The sequence below is a fragment of the Nycticebus coucang genome, chromosome 3, assembly GCF_027406575.1.
Source record: "Nycticebus coucang isolate mNycCou1 chromosome 3, mNycCou1.pri, whole genome shotgun sequence".
Taxonomy (NCBI): domain Eukaryota; kingdom Metazoa; phylum Chordata; class Mammalia; order Primates; family Lorisidae; genus Nycticebus; species Nycticebus coucang.
In genome coordinates, this window is record NC_069782.1 from 83,380,559 (window position 1) to 83,400,539 (window position 19,981).

At 41.4% G+C, this 19,981-nt stretch overlaps 1 pseudogene across 1 annotated transcript; it reads left to right on the plus strand.

Annotated features, from left to right (window-relative positions):
* The first annotated feature begins 14,949 nt into the window (after nt 1-14,949).
* On the plus strand, nt 14,950-16,169 carry LOC128581552 (polyadenylate-binding protein-interacting protein 1-like; annotated as a pseudogene). Its single transcript, XR_008378868.1, has one exon. The product of XR_008378868.1 is annotated as a polyadenylate-binding protein-interacting protein 1-like (transcript).
* The last annotated feature ends 3,812 nt before the right edge of the window (nt 16,170-19,981 follow it).

Genomic DNA, 19,981 nt, shown 5'->3' on the forward strand with positions numbered 1-19,981 from the left:
TCAGGACCCAATTGCCTGTTGGGATTGAACAGTAGAACATCAGAGAATAAGCCATGGGAGGTTTGCATGGTATGTTCAGAATTCTGGGGTAAATGATGAAGGAGCTCCATTTTTTCATCTTCAAGAAGAAGTGCTGGGCGGCACCTGTGGCTCAGTGAATAGGGCGCTGGCCCCATATGCCGAGGGTGGTGGGTTCAAACCCAGCCCCAGCCAAACTGCAACAAGAAGAAGTGCTAATTGCGTGGCTATTACTAAATATTAAACTAGGATTTTATATTTCCTTTCTTACATACTAGAACATGTTAAAATGGTTGTGGCAGTTCAGATCTTTAGAATTCTGCTATTAACAGGGCATTTAAATGTCTCCTAAGCTTCAGAAATCATGTTTAGTTATGCTCAGAGTCAGCATCCTAATTAATTACCTCTCAGGTGCAATGAACATCATTTGAGTGTTGAGTACACTAAAAGCCTTGACTTCACCCCTATACAATTCATCCACGCAACAAAAACCCACCCGTACCCACTACATTTATTAAAAAAAAACAAAAACCCTGGCTTTGAAATTGGATTATTTGGAATTTCATTTTCACTCTGTAATTTTCCAGCTCTGTGACTTTGAGTGATCATTGTATCTTCCTTGTATCTCCTTTTCCTCATTTGTAACACAAGGTTGATAACAGGTCTGTGGTAAGTGATAGTATGAGCTTAGTTTAGTGAGGATGTGTGCTAAGTACACCAATTCACGCCTGGCATGCCTTACGTTTTCAGCAACCATTAGCTACTATTAATACTATTATGAGAATTATTCAGCCAGCTGTACTTCTGTTGAAAAAGGGATTATTATACACATATTATTCAGTTTCACATCTGTGGCTTTGGAGAGGAGATGAATACCAGCCACTCTGTCTCCTGCCACCATAAAAGGCACAAATCTGTTCACAGCCACAAACTTCACTGAGTACTGTGGCCTCTAAGAAACTTTTTCTAGCTGTGAAGAAAATGCCCTATTGTGCCCCTTTTTTGCTGCTTTGTGAAAATAAGAGGTAAGACGCTTTATTCCCTCCTGTGAGTTTTATTGCCAATAGTAAGCTCATGGAAACCTTATTAGTATACATGGCTGATTTACTTTTTTCCATCCACACATTCCCTGTTTTATTTTTCATTAACTATCTCAGTCTGTTTTTCTTGCAGTAAAGGAATATACCTGAGGCTGTGTAATTTATAAAGTAAAGAGGATTCTGTAGCTTATGGTTCTGGAGGTTGTACAAGAAGCAAGGTGCTGGTATCTGCTTGGCTTCTGGTGAGGGACTCAGGCTGTTTCCACTCATTGTAGAGGTCAGAGTGTGTCAGGGTCCCACCCCAGGGGCAGGTCTGCTAAGACCTGTGCATACTGGCTGCAACCCACTGAGGAAATATAGTGTTAGAGACATTGGTAAAGAAAGAGATGTGAGACAGAGAGTAGAATTAAAAGTGGGAGCTCAGGGGCCCATCGCCCATTTGTGGGCTTCCAGCAATGAACTTGAGTGTTTGCTCCACTCTGCTTTTATTGAAATCTGTTTGCCCAGAGGGTAAGATGAGGAAGGAAACAAAGATGCTAGCAGTTTCTGAGTGAGTATATCAGCTCCTATTGTTATTATTAACCTTAAGGGCAGCCTTAAGGCTTAGGGCTTTCTCTGAAATCTGAGCCTTGTATTGGGAGAGCCTCCCACTTGAGATCACAAACACAGATTTCTAGGGAGGTGTTAAATTTCACCAATTCCCTGTAGAATAAAATGCCACCAGCATTAATCTTCTTTGAGGAATCAGTGGGAGGGAGGAATTCTCCTCCCATCACCACCACAGAGGATCTTCCTCTGCAGTAAGGGATATAAGCTCTTCTGCCCACATCTCTTGATTTCTGCCCCAGGCAAATGCAAATCTCCACAATGGGTATCCATTTTGCCTGTTTACTAGGCAGGAGATGACCCAGTATCTTTCTAGTTCTTTTCATAGCCTCTTCTATGACCATTTTTCCTCAGAGTGCTCACAGAACCAGCACGGGTGTTTGTAAGCTGTATCCCCAACAGGCTAGAATTTCAGAAAAGATGGGAAACTTGCTAGCAATGGCTGGTTGAAATGTAACCTAGCTGGCTTTTCTTTGTTCCAACTCACTTAGCTTACTTTTAAATTTTTCTCTTTTTCTGGGGGTGCTTTCCTTTGCCAAGAACGGGGTCTTCAGTCCCCATTTTCCCTGCAGAGTGCAGCAGGTTTGTGCAGAGATCACATGGCAAGAGAGGAAGCAAAAGAGAGAGAGGCAGGAAAGATAGGCTTTTTTTTTTTAAAAAAAAAACAGCTGTTGAGGGAACAAATAGAGTGAAAACCCACTCACAGCCCCCACAACCTAAGGAGGGCATTAATGTATTCATGAAAGATCTACCCCCATGGTCCAAACACCTGTCTCTAGGCCCCACCTCCCAACACTGCCACACTGGGGGTTAAATTTCAGCATGAGATTTGTAGAGAGTCAAATATTTATACTATAGCATTAAGCTTTGTTGAAACACACACATGCATAAAAGTAGCTAACATTTACTGAACAATTTTTTGCAAATCAGCTGCTTGGGTAAGTATATCTTAAACTTTTTCTCATTGAATTCTCACCAGAGCACCATGAGGCAGGAATTAGGATTACCTTGTTTTGCAAGTGCAAAAACCACAGCTTAGAGAGACTAAGTATCTGGCTGATCTGGAACTTTGGTCAAACTAAAATACTCATTTTTCATCCCCTTTCCATAATGGTACACATGTCCCTTCTTTACGTAAACCTTCCCAATCTTTTTGGAAAGAGGTAGCTTTAAATACTTTTTATAAACACAACTACACTGAGTCATTTGATCTTTCTGCCTCTTCTACTTGCTTTTCTGCTTTTTCTGCTGTTTCTGTCTTCTGCTTCCTCCTTCTTATGCTCCTTGTTTCTTGGTGGTACGTCTAGGACACACAGGAGGCAGAGCCATTTCTCCCCTCCTAGTAATTACCTGATCACCTGACACTGGTGGCCACATCCTTCCAAATCCCACTTTGCCCGAGTTGCTCAGGGAAGTGGCAATGCAATCAAGGGAGTGTTTTAGTGAAAGTATAGAAAGGAAACCAGAGAGAGGTTTTAATCTGGAAGTAAAATTTCCCAAGTTTGAGGGTCAGACCAATCACATAGACCAATGTTTGACCTAACTATTTTTTAGTTGTTTGGTCTTAAGCAAGATTCTCTATGTGAACGTCAGAAGTGGCAATGATGCCTGCTTTGAAGTCTGGAGTGGTGTCAATGAAATAATTATCTGAAGAGAACACAGCCTGGCACATGGCAAGTCCATACAAGCTATTCCCTTTGCACCCATTAAATGCTGAGAAGCATTTTCTCTGGACAGCAAACTCCATTTCTCTTTGTCTTACAAAAACTCAGGGATATTAACTCAAAAGTGCTGAGTCAAACACAGCACTGGCATTGCCAGCTGTATGTACTTGGTCAAACCGTTTGCTTATTGAGCTTTTGTCTGTCTATTATATGGCTAGAATAAAATATCACAAAGTGTACTTGGGTAGGCATTTTGAGAAAGCCCTTTTGACGTGGTCAAATGCAATATTTCTCTTTGGTGTTACCCTGACATGTGTACAAAAGATTTCATGGATACTCTCCATCCCATCTCTCACCCTGTCTCAGGTTCCCATCCTGTGTGTGGGGCAAGGGGAGGCTGGGTTATGGCAGCTTTGACTTATTGACTATAGGGTCAATAGGTCAGGAATAGGTAGAAGATCTCTGTTTTTTTTAAAAAATGTAATTTTATAACAAAACAAAAAATTTTATGTGCAGAAGAAGCCTTATAGTTTGATGTAGTCCACTGTCTATCTTTGCTTCTGTTGCTTGTGATTTTGATGTCATACCCAAGAAATCGTTGCCAAGATCAATGCAAAGGAAATCATCAACAGAGTGAAAAGGCGACCCACAGAATGGAAGACAATATTTGTAAACCATGTGTCTGATGAGGGGTTAATATCCAAAATATGTAAGGAGTGGATGCCTATATTTCAATAGCAAAAATACCCCCCAAATACCAATTAAAAAATGGGCAGAAAACTTGAATAGATATTTCTCCAAAGGAGACATGCAAATGCCCAATATGACTAATCATCAGGGAAATGGAAATCAAAGCCATTGTGAGCTGTCACCTTATGCCTATTAGGCCCCTACTATCAAAGAAATGAAAAGTGATGGCAAGGATGTGAGGAAAAGAGAACTCTTGTAATACTGTTGTGGGCAATGTAAATTGGTGGGGTCAGTATGGAGAACAGTATGGAGGTTTCTCAAAAAATTAAAAATAGATGTACCATGTTATCTCACAGTCCCACTTCTGAGAATACAGAAGAACCTCCATAGTTGACCACCTACCTATATTAACCACCTCCTCAAATTGACCTAATTTTCATAGACCAGACATTCACCACATGTATTTATTCATATCCTAAGGCTCGTTCCTTATGTTGATGACCTCCACATGTTGACCAGTTCTTTATAACCTCTTAAAGAGGTTTTACTGCATATCCAAAGGAAAAGAAATCCGTGTCTTGAAGAGGTATCCAAACTTCCATGCTAATTGCAGAACTATTGACTGTTCATTGACAGATGAATGAATAAAGAAAATTTGGTATATACAACAAGAGGATACTCTTCAGCCTCAAAAAAGAAGGAGATTTTACCATTTGCAACAATACAGATGAATTTGGAGGCAATTATGTGGAGTAAAATAAGCCAAATGCAGAAAGACAAGGATTACATGATTTCACTTACATGAGATGTCTAAAATATCCAAGCTTGGTTAGGCTTGGTGGCTCTTGCTTGTTATCCCAGCACTCTGGGAGGGCAAGGTGGGAGGATGCCTTGAGGTCAGGAATTCAAGACCAGCCTAGGCAACATAGCTACAGCACAGCCTAACAAAAACTCAGAATTAGCCAGGAATGGTGGTGTGTGCCTGTCATCTCAGCTGCTTGGGAGCTGAGGCAAGAGGATCACTTGAGCCTAGGAATTCTAGATAGCAGTGAGTTGTGACCATGCTGTTGTACTCCAACCCAGGTAACAGAATGAGATCTTGCCTTTTAAAAAAGAAATATTTATAAAAATATATCAGACCAGAAATTTTGGCTCATGCCTATAATCCTAGCACTCCGGGAGGCAGTGGCAGGAGGATTACTTGAACTCAAGAGTTCAAGACCAACTTGAGCAAGAGAAAGCCCCATTTCTACTAAAAATAGGAAATTTACCTGGGCACACTGGTAGGAGTTTGAAGTTATAGTGAGCTATGATGATATCACTGCACTCTAGCCAGGGGTGATAGAACATGGCTCTGTTTAAAAAAAAAAAAAAATCAAACTCAGAGAAATGGAGAGTAAAATGATGGTTGCCAGGGTCTTAGGGAGGGGAAAATGGGGAGTTGTTCAATGAGTATAAAGTTTCAGTTATGCAAGATGAGCAAATTCTAGAGATCTGTAGTAAAACACTGTGCCTATAGCTGCCAATACTGCATTGTGTGCTTAAAAATGGATTAAGAGGGTAGATCTTAAGTGTTTTTACCAAAATAAAAAACCCTAAAATATTAGTGATTTGTCTTTAAAATACTTAAAAATATTTCTTCATCAAAACAGCAGCATTGTACATGTTGCAACAAAGTTGGCACAATAAAATATGCAGAGTCTACCATCCACCTACAGGGTTTGATAAGGAGATGAGGATAAAACAAGACAATGTCTGGGATAAAGCAATGTCCAGCATTATGTCTGGATAATGTTGCTGTATGCATGCTAAGTGTTATTGTTGTAAACCAGTGTGCCTTTACTTGAAAAATATGTCATTTGAAACCCACTACTGTACAATATCGTGACCTCTCTAAGTTGACCAGTAAATTGATTCTATTTGGGAGGGGTGGTAGGATATGGAAAAAATTAATAATAAGTGTCATGTAGGATGTGTCAAAGACAACTCTTACCCTGTTTCCCCGAAAATAAGACAGTGTCTTATTTTAAGGTGTGCTCCCAAAGATGCGCTAGGTCTTATTTTCAGGGGACATCTTATCTTTCCTGTAAGTAGGTCTTATTTTCAGAGGATGTCTTATTTTTGGGGAAACAGGGTAGGAGGGAGTGAGTCCTCACCTCCCCACCTGGTTTCTGCGTCAGGGATCAGCCTAGTCTTGTGAAGCTCTCTCAGGGCTGGAGGTGGGACCTGGTGAGCTGGAGCAGAACCTGGGCATCTCATCAGTGCATTCTTCTGCTGCTGACAGGAGGGCCTCTTGTTTTTTGTGAGAGAATACAAATGAGTTCTATTAGTTCAGCTACGTGGGAAGAGCTCTCACTCTGTGATCAGATCCCAGCGCTGTCAGCAGGCAACTGAGATGTTTGAAGCAGGTGGGCGGCTAACTCCTCTCCTTCTGCCCGCCTTTGCCTTCCCAGCCAGCAGCCAAAAGCAGCCCCCTTCCATAAATCATGTGCCTGGACACACCCACATGGGGAATGGGTAGCATTTTCTCTTTTGACTCTTTTTTTAAGCCACTCACACTATTATGCTTTGTGAGCACCCTTAGATTTCACAGAGTAAATCATTAATATCCAATTTGGGAGAGTCAGTGGTATGTAACGGCAGCATTGGCAAAGTAAATGGAAAGTGGAGGGCTATGAGCAGGGTATTAATTATCCTGTGCTCAGATGGAGCGTGGACAGGTGTTTACGGATTCCATCTAGCCGCTACCATGGCTGTGCCAGTTGTAATCAAGGAGATTCATGCCCAGGGGATGCACCTCCCAGCTCCTTCCAGTTCCTTCCTGAGCAGCCTCCTAGCAATATTAGTACTATGAATTCAGAAAAAAATAGAGTCTGTATTGCTAATGCTATGTGTAGAGGACAGTGACTTAGAAAGCCATCTCACTTCCCCCCAGGCAGGTTTTATTAGAATAACCACCTCAAGACACTTCTCCAACACACACTTCAGTAAAAATGAGACCAACCATCCTTTAGGAAATTTTCCTGACGTACATGGGGATTGCTAAATGCACCCTCAGAAGATGAATCTTATAGTCTATATATTAAAGGGGTGTGAAATGATAGGAATTAAAAAAAATCAGCTGTAAGATAATTGGTATCCTCGCACACTTCCTTTCGGTTGTTTTGACATCTTTTATTCTCTGGTCTCGACTTCCTGATTCTCAACCTGTTTCCTTTTTCCTGCTTGGCTTCCTGGCAATTGCCATTCTCACTTCAAACAACTGTCACTGTGTTAAAGATGCTCTGTGTGGCATTGTTCTGATGGTACTGTGTCCAAAGACCTCTTCCTGCACCATAGGGGTGAAGGCAAGCGCGGTCAATGGAGGCAAAGATGAAGGGGGTTGCCACCAAAGGTCTTGGGCTCAGGAAGGGGGAATTTCGTAGACACTTTTAGGGCTGGTGATGAGGCTGTGGCCTCTGCTGGTCTTTGGCAGGCCTGCTCCCATGGCTGTGTGGGTTGAAGTTGACAGCATTTGCTGTGCTGAGCCATGGAATTGAGGGCCTGGGGCACACGGGGCTAGCTACCAGTTTTAAAGTACTCTACTCTTCTTATGACCCTGCCTTCTCTGGGGCTGCCAAGGCAAACTCCTGTTATTCAGTGAAGAATTGGGCTACCAGATAATAGTTGCCACACTGCATCACCCCACAGTGGCCCTACATATTTAGGAAAACAAAACAAACAAAACAGATCGATGCTATGCTGGGTAAATAGGCTATACCCTCCCACAATGAGGATCACAGCCTTAAATGAAATTTGTTTTTGACATGTACAGTAAGGTTTGTAACCATAACAGTTCCTGCTCCCATCTTGCTGGGAGAGATGAGGGAAAGAGGCAAGGGCATTCAGGATCTACTTGGTAAGACTTCAGGGAGGTAGTGTCACTGGGGCACAGTTGGGTTAAAGTTCAAGAGGAACAGGAAGTTTGGGGGGCCAGTGGGGGAGCTCTCAGGCTACAGGTCGTGTGTTTTGGACGGTACAGTTCAAGGGTAGGGTGGGCCATAGGATGAGCATGCCCAGATTAATATGAGGCTGATGACCTGATTGGTGCTGGGTGACCAAGAGAGGGAGAGATTTTGAACATCACTGAAATGCATAGTTGAGAATAGGAGGCGAGGCAGATTCCCTGGGTGTGAGACCTGTGCAGTCACACAGGGCCCCTGTTTAGAAGGGCTCCATATACTCTCCTCACATATACTCTTGCTTCTGTTACCGAACTTAAGAACAAAATGGTATCTTCTGACTTAATCTGGCATGGGCTAAAAAATTTAATGTGATTTTACTTTCTTTCTCTTGATGTTTTCTACTTTATCTATCCCTTCCCCACCTGATTTCCTTGAATTTGTTCATATAGTTTGGGACTTCAGAATCAGATTACTAACACATTTCTTTCCCTAAAAATTTTTTTTTCATTTTATTTTTATTTCAAGAATATTAAGGGGGCACAGGAGTTTTTGTTACATGGGTAGCTTTTGTAATTTTTGAGTCAGGAATCTAAGCACGCCCATCACCCACATAGTGTTCCAAAACTTACCTAACTGGTATAATTTAGCACATTTATATCTTTGTAATGATAACAGCCAACTATATGCCAGATACCAGTCTAAGCAGTTTACATTTAATCCTCAAAACAAAATTTATTTTTGACATGTACAGTAAGTTTTATAACCATATCAACCATAATTTTGCAGACAACTTGTTTTGCGGATTCCATTCCTCTTGCAGGCTGTGACTTCCCCAGTTCTGATGTTCTGGTTTTTATTCATCTTTTGTCAGTATGGAGTGTCTGTTTTAGGAATTATGACCCATGTGATGGGCAGACGTGGAAACGGTGAGCCTTTCTGTGGTCCTCCTACATGAATGAAAGCTTGTCAGAATCTTTACTCTTCCAGTGTCACTTACAATAAAGTTGTTTTAGGATTTTAGGGAAGAAGGTGACATGTGGTCTGGTTTTTGTTTCTTGAAAGTAGTGTGTTTTGCCTTGTAGAGCGCTCACAATTTAGCTTTAAAATTAATAGAAAAAAGAAGGTCACCAAGATAGTTAGATATCGTAATCATTTTATTCTTTTGGCCTTTCATGTAGGGATACGTTTTGAATTTTGTGACTCCAGTTGATATTAGTTATGGTTTTCCTACATGAATATAAAGTGGAGAGAAGGAAAGGAGATCAGGACTCTGCCAGGAAGAAATCACAGTGATGAACTGTGGGACCCAAATCAGCCTAAGCAGGAAGTGGAGGCAGAGGGGGAGTAATGGGTAATAAGGAGGGACTAGTGTGTCGGAGATCCTGAGGAGGACAAATAAGGGAGTTTCCTCACTGGGGAAGTTAAAGAAAACTGGAAGGAAGGACTCACAAGAGATTGAAGTACCTGTGGTTGAGATTGTGGGGGTCCTGTTCCTTTCAGGGCACACCTATGAGTTGGTAAGCTTGAAATTTAATACAATTGGTGGGAGGGGTCAAGGGACTGACAGGCAAGGCCAGAAGTGGGCAGAATTACGCACTTGGGTAAAGGTAACTGCCAGGAGAATGGCAGGAGTCGAGGTGGAAAGATAGACTGTGATCCCGACAGTCTGGAGGGAGTGCAGAGTATGACTGAGAGGTCAGACTATAAGCTGGAGAAAGGTGCATGGTGGCAGGGCATGACCGCTAAGTGGAGGGTGGTGGGGCATGACGGTTCCTGCTCCCATCTCCCTGGGAGAGGTGAGGGAAAGAGGCAAGGCCATTCAGCATCTACTTGGTAAGGGAGGCAGCATTATTGGGGCACAGTTGGGTTAAAGTTCAAGAGGAACAGGAAGCTTTGGGGGGCAGTGGGGGAGCTCTCAGGCTATAGGTCGTGTGTTTCGGAGGGTATAGTTCAAGGGTAGAGTGGGCCATAGGATGAGCATGCCCAGATTAATATGAGGTTGATGACCTGATTGGTGCTGGGTGACCAAGAGAGAGAGAGATTTTTTTTTATTGTTGGGGATTCATTGAGGGTACAATAAGCCAGGTTACACTGATTGCAATTGTTAGGTAAAGTCCCTCTTGCAATCATGTCTTGCCCCCATAAAGTGTGACACACACCAAGGCCCCACCCACTTCCCTCCTTCAGAGAGGGAGAGATTTCGAACATCACTAAAATGCATAGGTGAGAACAGGAGGCGAGGCAGATTCCCTGGGTGTGAGACCTGTGCGGTCACACAGGGCTCCCTGTTTAGAAGGTCTCCATGCTTGGTATAATGCTCTGCTGTCACCCCTTTAACATTCTTTTAAAAAATTTATTTATTTATGTATTTATTTATTTTTGAATTTTTAAAAGTTTAATATAATTCAAATCAGCGTGTCTAGTTCATTTCTGTTCCCTCACTGCCAACCCAGGGGGCAGAGGCTGCTTCTGTTTCTCTGCCTTCTTTTTGTGATGACCAAGGTTTAAGGGTACCCATCATATCAACCTTTACACTTCACATTATCTTTATTTTTCTTGATCTTGACAGACTTGGCATTCATTCACCTGGCTGTGAGCAGAAAATCCTTGATTGCTTCAGTTTTCTGAGGCACAGAGCAACGTGCACAGGGAGAGGGCAGAGACCCACATAGCAAGCAGCAAGAGGAGAGAAGGAAGGAAAAGCCCTTTTTCATGTTTTTAATTTTTTTTTTTTTTTAACAAGGAGTCTTGCATTTCTATTTTGCTCTGGGCTTCACAGATGATGTAGCTGGTTCTGGGAGGGGTCTCAGGTGGGACCATTCATTGAAGACAGCGCCATCCCCACAGTGGCTCACTGCTGGGGCTGTTCCAGGTCTCTGTTCCTTTTCCAGCAGTGTCAGTGAAAACTGCTGGACTCAGTCAACTGTCCCAAGGCCCAGCCTCACTTCCTTCCCACACATCTCCCAGTTACAGTTTTTGAGGTTTTCTTTGTGGGTGTCTGATGTTAACTTTGTGGATACCTGATGGGAAGGAATGTGCCATATCATGCTTTCTTCAATCTGGACTATTCGGTAGCCTGTCTTACAGAAGTTCCTGAGAAAGTTTCTAACATGAGAATGTCCCCCTGGGAAATGAGAACATTCTCATATCAGAAACTTTCTTAGGAACTTCTGTAGGACAGGCTACAGAAAACCCATCATCAGTGCTGGAAACACTGATGATGGGTTTTATTGTAATTTTATATATTCTGGCCACTTACTGAGAACTGGAGTCTAATAAGGAAGAGGAAATATAAAATATGTCTAAATTGCATTATAAGAGAAGATTTTTCTTTTCCTTTCTTAATATGTTCTCCCTTTTTTTTTTTTTGAGACAGAATCTTACTTTGTCACCCTCGGTAGAGTGCTGTGCCATCACAGCTCACAGCAACCTCCTGATCTTGGGCTTAGGCGATTTTCTTGCCTCAGCCTCCTGAGTAGCTGGGACTACAGGCTCCCGCCACAACGCCTGGCTATTTTTTTTTTTTTGTTGTTGTTGTAGTTGTCATTGTTGTTTGGCAGACCCAGGCTGGATTCGAACCCGCCAGCTCTGGTGTATGTGGCTGGCACCTTAGCCGCTTGAGCTATAGGCGCCGAGCCATGTTCTCCCTTTTAAAAGGGCCAGGGCATACATCCTTATCTTCCAAGTCCTCTTTGCTTTGAGAGACATTTGTATCACCAGACATAGAAGATGGATGAGCATATAATTTAATTTTGGTAAGTTTCTAGTACTCATTGTTACCCAAATATTCATATAAAAATAAAGAACTAGTTACCCAGAACATGGGCAATTTGTATGAATATTCTGGGAATATTTTAAAAGAATAACTATAATTGTTGGGTGTAATATTCTATGTGTCATGTAAATCAAGCTCATGGGTTTGTGTATCTAAACCTATAACCTTAATGATTTGATTTGCTAGTAATGATAAATTACTAAAAGAGGTATGTTAAAAAGATTATAATGATTTAGTTAAACTAAATACTATAAATAAATACCAAAAGAAGAGATAGATAGTAAGAAAAAAAAAAAATAAAATCAATTCAGGGCTGACCAATAGCAACCAATACAGTATCACTAAGTTACTTCTTTCTGAAAAGAACTTACTTTTTCTTTCTTTTTTTGTCTTTATAGTCTATTGCCTCTATTGACCACACGTACTTCCAAACACCAACACCATCCATTTACTGCTGAATTTCACATTAAGTACGTGGGAAAATAAAAATCTTGACACAGCAGCGATTAGTTTTCATGCATTCAAAATGAGATCTAAATAAGTGGGGCCTATGAGGGAAATGGCCTTATTTAACTTGTTCACTCTTCACATTTTATCTCACTTAAGGACGATAAAAATCAAATTCTTTTTGCCTTCTGACATGCAACGTGGCCTGCTCAGCCCGTGACAGTTATGTATGTGAGGAGGAAGATGTGTGGGAGCTTTTGAATGTCATCAGCTCAGCCAAATACCACGGCTTTCCGTTCATTTCAGCAGAGAGTATAGCTGCCTCGTAAAAATGCTAGCAAAACATTAAACAAATGAGCCTGATATTGGAAGGGAGTGGGATCACTGGAATTTATCACACACCTACTGTGTGTTAGCTGTCAGCTTGCTACTTTCATTTGTCAACTCAGTGGATAAAATGACAACCCCATGTGGTGTATTTCCCGTTTCTTATACAGTCATGCACCACATAATGCTGTTTTGTCAGCAATGACCCCCTATACCATGGTGGTTCCACAACATAATGCTGTATTTTTACTTTACCTTTTCTATGTTTTTATACACAAATACTGCTGTGTTACATTTGCCTGAGTACTCAGTACAGGCTTGTACCCTAGAACAATAGGATAAACCATGTAGGTTTGTGCTTATGTGCTCTATGATATTTGCATAACAGCAAAAGTGCCTAACAAGGGCGGTGTCTGTGGCTCAAAGGAGTAGGGCGCTGGCCCCATATGCCAGAGGTGGCAGGTTCAAACCCAGCCCCAGCCAAAAACTGCAAAAAAAAAAAAAAAAAAACAAAGTACCTGCCAATGTCTTTCTCAGGATATATCCTGAGATATATTGTTATATATATATATCTAATTTATATATATATATCCTGAGATATGTTGTTAAGTGATACATGGCTGTGTGAGGAAACGGAGGCACAGAGATTGAGGATGTTGGTCCGGTATTATAAGTCATGGGACAGAACCGAGCAGGTGTAGAGATAAAGCTTGTGATTTTTTCAATTGTCTTATATGATATTCTGAATTCTGGTATGTGGAGATGTTAAGATCTAGTTCCATGGGGAAACTGGATGGGGAAGCAAGGTTTACGTGGCGATCCCCTGGCCATCTGGGGCAAGGTGCATGCTTTAGCACCATGGCAACAAGGCTGGTGTTTTGAATGACCCATGAGTGATACATCTTGCCCTGATGGTTTGCCTCAGTAGTTCATCCTGTACGATTCCCATGTGTGTTCTGATGCTTTGCTCTCAGCCTTTGCACACGTGAAGTGATGTGTGTATGTGTTCAGAATGCATGAAGATTAACACTTCGTGCACGGGCATTGACATTGTCATCTCACCTGGATGGAGTTGAAACACATTCTTCTCAGTAAATTATCACAAGAATGGGAAAACAAGTATCCGATGTACTCACTACTAATATGAAACCAATATCTAAATAACTATGTGCCCCCATGAAAGAAAAACACAAGTATATTCTAGTGAAGGGGAGCTGAGGAGGGAAAGTGGAGGAGAGAGATTGATTGGCTAGTTCTCACCTGATGGGCAAATGCAAGGGTAGATAGCACCCCCCCCCCGTCATCCCCACCCTGTGAAGGGCTCAACTACAACTTGAACTTTATCTTAGAAACGAAAACAATGTAACCTAAACCTTTGTACCCTAATATTAATCTGAAATTAAAAAAAAAATTCTCATTCTCTAGCAAAAGAATGAACCTCAACTCCTATCTAAACAACCTCTTAGTTTTTTCATTGTGAATAAACAAGTTGGCATATTGAGGGAAAAAGCCATGTGTGCCTCAACTTCCTTAAAAACTTGCATCCTGTCCCTAGCAGATTATTTTTGCTACTTTACCATCTTCCATCCAGAGGTCCTGGCTGGAAGGTTTGGGATCACACTTTTATTGCTGTGATTATCTGCCAGGCAGCCTCCCCCTGACCCAAGTGCACGACGGCATCTTGGCACATTGGGAATGGTGGTATCTTGCCAGTGGCTCTTCTCCCTCTTAGGCCTGGAGTTGGTTGAAGGTCTTAGGTTTGTGGAGTGAATCACATTTTCTTTTCTTTCTTTCTTTCTTTTTTTTTTTTTTTGTGAATCACATTTTCTAATAAAACATCCAATTCAATAAACAGGAGATAGTTGCCCAGTTTATTGAAAACTCCATTTGCTGCCCGGAGAGATTATATTTCCACAATATTCATTTTCCCAAAAATCTTGAACTCATTTACAAACTTAGAAATATGGAATACTTACATATGAAACTTAGTAAATGTGGAATGTAAATGTCTTAGCACAATAACTAAGAAAATGCCAGGAAGGCTATGTTAACCAGTGTGATGAAAATATGTCAAATTTTGGTCTATAAAACCTGTGTATGGTGCCCCATGATCACATTAATGTACACAGCTATGATTTAATAATAAAATAAAATTTAAAAAAAATTAAAAAAATAAAAAATTAAATTATTTAGCATTCTACACAGAAAAAAAGAAATATGGAATACTTATCCATGTAAAGGGCATAAAATATGTAACATGTGCTTTCTGTACACTCTAAGTTATAAATGAATGAACTTCTTTCCTTCCTTTCCTTTTTTTTATTTTTATTTATTTTTATTTTTTTATTAAATCATAGCTGTGTACATTAATATGATCATGGGGCACCATACACTTGGTTCATGTGAATCCTTTCCTAAATATTAGGGAGCAGACTTCTCTTCAGAGAACCATCGAGAAGGTTGGGCTCGCCTGGGAGCAAACAAGGCCCCTGAGAGCTCCACTTAGTTCACAGGATAAAATCCCACAGCAGAACTCAGAGTCAGCAATGGCTAAACCCCAGGTGGTTGTAGCTCCTGTATTAATGTCTAAACTGTCCGTGAATGCCCCTGAATTTTACCCATCAAGTTATTCTTCGAATTATACAGAATCGTACGAGGATGGTTGTGAGGATTATCCTACTCTATCAGAATATGTTCAGGATTTTTTGAATCATCTTACAGAGCAGCCTGGCACTTTTGAAACTGAAATCGAACAATTTGCAGAGACCCTGAATGGTTGGGTTACAACAGTTGATGCTTTGCAAAAACTGGTGGAATGCATCTATCAACAGGCTACATCTATCCCAAATTTCTCTTATACGGGAGCTCGCCTGTGTAATTACCTGTCCCATCATCTGACAATTCGCCCACAGAGTGGCAACTTCCGGCAATTACTACTTCAAAGATGTCGGACTGAATATGAAGTTAAAGATCAAGCTGCAAAAGGGGATGAAGTTACTCGAAAACAATTTCATGCATTTGTACTCTTTCTGGGAGAACTTTATCTTAACCTGGAGATCAAGGGAACAAATGGACAGTTTACAAGAGCAGCTATTCTTCAGGTTGGTCTCCGAGAATTGCTGAATGTCCTCTTTTCTAATCCGATGGATGACAACTTAATTTGTGCAGTAAAATTACTGAAGTTGACAGGGTCAGTTTTGGAAGATGCATAGAAGGAAAAAGGAAAGACTGACATGGAGGACATTATTCAGAGAATCAAAAATGTTGTCCTAGATGCAAACTGCAGCAGAGATGTAAAACAGATGCTTCTGAAACTTGTAGAACTCCAGTCTAGTATCTGGGGTAGAGTTTATGCAACTTCAACATACAGAGAAGCAACACCTGAAAATGATCCTAACTACTTTATGAATGAACCAACATTTTATACATCTGATGGTGTTCCTTTTACTGCAGCTGATCCAGATTACCAAGAGAAGTATCAAGAGTTACTTGAAAGAGAGGACTTTTTTCCAGATTATGAAGAAAATGGAACAGATTTATCAGGGGCTGGTGATCCATACTTGGATAATATTGATGATGAGATGGACCCAGAAATAGAAGAAGCTTATGAGAAGTTTTGTTTGGAATCAGAGCATAAGCAAAAACAATAAAGTTAAATTTCAGCGTTTAAAAAAGTAAATATTAGTGAGCAAAGACTATATGCTGAGAACTAGAAATTCAAAGACTATGATGACCTACTGTGACCTTAGGCATAAGAAATACTGACTATAACAACAGTAAAAAACTATTACAGGCAAAGGGCATCAGAGAGAGTCTTAAAAAAGAAGTTATATTTGAGTAGAAGCTGGAAGGGTGGCTATACATTTTCCATATTAAGGAGGCAAGAGAAAGATGCTTCAGGCAGAGAGGGATGAAAGGTTTTGACTCAGCTGGGAAAGAATTCTTGGGGGTCAAAATTACCTAAGGATTTGGAGAAGAATAGCGGAAAGCAAGGTGGAAGAAGTGGTGGGGACTCCTGAATGCCGTTGACTTTAATTGCGTGGGCAGGAGTCTGAATGTTATCCTAGGAATAGGCTATGGGAGCCATTGAACGTTCTAAACGAGAGGAGTGCCATGTGCAGGTTTGTCTTTTAGAGTAAAAACTAATGATGTGTCAAGGCTGGATTGAACTGGACGGGGATGAAGAGGAATTGGAAGGCAGTGACTACAGCTGAGGCTATTTTGCTGGTCTAGCCAGCACTGGAGGTGGGTAATTGGGGACGAGAATAAGGAAGAATGGGACATGTTCTGCTGACATTGTGGAGACTGAATGGACAGAAATTGGTTACTGACCAGGGGCAGGGATGTGGAGGAGGAAAGCAAAAAGAGCAGTGTCTGGTCTTTAGCTTGGAAAGCTGAGGTGGATGGTGGTCCCCTTTACCAAGAGTTGACCTTGAAGGCTCACCAGGACACTGCCACGTGGAGAGTGGTGGCATCCTGAGTTCTCCATCCTAACTGTTGCAGGCAAAGCTAATGAGCAGCAGTAGAGATCTTTCAGAGGCAGCAAGGGAGTGTTTGTGGCTAAGGCTGAATGACCAAGGCAAGCCAGAACTTTCTCTAATGCAGTATGACACAGAGATCAGGCCAAAGCTTACTGTTAATAAATTTTAGCATTGTCCCTAAGTCACAATCAGGCAGTATTCAAAAATTTACCTACGGCAGCTTCTAAATCCAAGCTGAGTGCCCAGAACCATTATTTGGATTCTCCTCTGATGACAATTTGCATTTCTTAGTGCCTGGCGTTGCCACTGGTGATTAGAACACTGACAATGTCCCTGCCAAAATGTTCTCTTGGGGAGTCAGTCTGCACCTGTCTGGGTGAATAGATGTGGTGAGTGACGCAGACAGATACAGGCTGCCTGGCCAAACATGGAACAGATAGAACAGCAAAACTTTGTCGAGCCAGAACATGGCATGAAGGAGAAATACATTTTCTGCTAATTATAAGCTCCTATTTTATGCAAATCATCTCAATGGAAAATACTCTGGCCAACTCTTTCAAAAATGCTTGTAGCGCATGCAGAAAGCAACATCATAGGGTTGATGAAATGCCCTGATGGTGTCTTCAACTATTTGTGGAGGGTCAGGGAATGCAATGGAAAATAGTTATTTTGTGCCCCCTAAATGGAATCATTAAACAAGCTGCTGCAGGGCCATCCTTGCCTTGGTAGGTCTTATAGTCTCCCATTGACAAAACCTGGGAGGAAGGTGAAAAGAAGAGGCACGAATCATGGATCAGCAAGTTTAATCACCACTCTCTGGAACAGGAAGCCCCACCAGCTCCCCACAACTTGTGACAACCCTGCTTGTCCTCTACACTCATGGGCATTAATGCAAAAGGAGGCTTTGCAGTCGTCCGGCCCAGAGCCAGCACGGCCCATCAAATTTTATCTGTATTCTCTGTGTAAGGAGAAAATTACCAAGCGCAAATCCAATTGAAGGCAGGAGCAATTAATGTGGAACATGCACAGCTAAATAAGCTATTTAAATGTATGGCTACAAATTCCTAGGTCTGCCCATTTGGAGGGGGGCCAGCAACAAAGCCCCCATCAAAGGTTCCAGAACTGGCTGCCAAGCAGATATCTAAGTGTAAAACCCTACGGAAGCTGTCAGGAGATGTTTATGAAATATCTTTATGAGAATTTTTGAGGCTCAGTGGTGAAGGGCTCATTAGGTGATCCAGGTGGACAGGCAGGATACTGGAACTTAGGGTGAAGAATGTATCATACCCCAATTCCCCAGATGGACTAAAATTGGGCCAGAAAGTGATTATAACATGTGGTAAACTGAACATGAGCTTTAGCTGAGCTTGGATTCTTTGCCTTTTGATTGTCTGGGTAGTTTCTGACTGGGCCAACTCCCCTCAAACATGTAATATTTGTCTTTCCTGGAGACTTTTAAGGTCATGTTGTATTGCAGGACTCAAACATTTGGAGGGATATTCAACTTTGAAAGAAAGTTAGAAGACTAGGAAATTGGGTTGCCTATACTGGCTGAGACCTTGATTACAACTGCTGACTTGGCAATTTTCCTCTATACCCAAGGTAAAGTAAATTATTGTATTAGTTTCTTTCAGGGAATCCTTTGGTGTCCAGGAATTTTACTTTCTTTCTTCCTAACTAAGAATGACAAAGAGTTAGAGGGCACAATTTCTTCAGTTCATGGCTTTTCAGATTATTCAAAGTCAAGAAATATTTGTGTTTCAAAATTATACAAACCATAGGAAATTTGATGATCCATTTTGTGAAGATGACCTTGTTGCTTCCTTGCACAGTACTGGATTTAGCTGAGGAATAAACACACTGTTATAGGATTACTATGAAATTAATACCATGAATAAAAAAAGAATTCTGATTTGGAAATACCTCTTTCACAACCCTGTATGTGAAAAAAGAAAACTCTTCAAAAAACTAAAACAAACAAACAAAAAGACAACCCCAAAACCTGGGTGGGAGCAGTAGCCCATGCCTGTAATCCTAGCACTCCGGGAGGCCAAGGTGGGTGGATCTCATGAGCTCAGGAGTTTGAGACCAGCCAGAGCCAGAATGAAACCCTGTCTCTAAAAATAGTTGGCCGTTATGGTGGGTGCCTGTAGTCCCAGCTGCTCAGGAGGCTGAGGCAAGAAGATTGCTTGAGCCTCAGAGTTTGAGGTTGTTGTGAGCTATGATGTCACAGTACTCTAATGAAAGTGACAAAAAAGTGAGACTCTGTCCCAAAAAAAAAAAAAAAAAGCCAAAACCAAAACCAAAAACCATTTCAGTGACTGCTTATCTTTGCTTGAGAATCCCATCCAGAGATTTTCTAGAGAGGTAAATGCATTGGAAAGGGAGTCAAGAGGTTTATCATAAAGGCACAGCCATGGGCAAACCATGTAAGATTCCTGGCTTCCTTTCCTCCTCTGTGTTATGAATGAGAGGGATGAAGTGATCTCTAAGGCTGATTTCGATCCTCTTCCTTCTTGAATGTAACTACAACTGCAGACTTAAAACCTTGCTACCCCGGTACTCATGGTGTGCCTTGGGACCAGCAACACCTCCAGGTGCTTGTGGGAAATGCAATATCTCAGCCTGTAGCCTTGATCTACTGAGTCAGAATCTGTTCATTAGAAAGGCTTCAAGGCAATTCATACACACACAACGTATGGGAAGCACCTAACCTATAGCCTGTAGACTCCTTTCTTTCAATCCCAGTGACCTTGTGTGGCTCCATAGCCTCCCTATGCCTTGCTGTGCCACTGTGTAGAAGCTCTGAGAGTGGATTCTAGTGTTCTAGTTGCAAGGACAGACATTACCAGGTAATTATGCTATGATTATATGGTAGTTGATTTTCAGTTTTCAAGGTCAGGATTAATAGAATAAATATAGTGCAAACACAACACTGGCGTTTTAGCTTTCTTTTTTTTCTCACTGAAAGAGAAAACTGTTTTCTTCC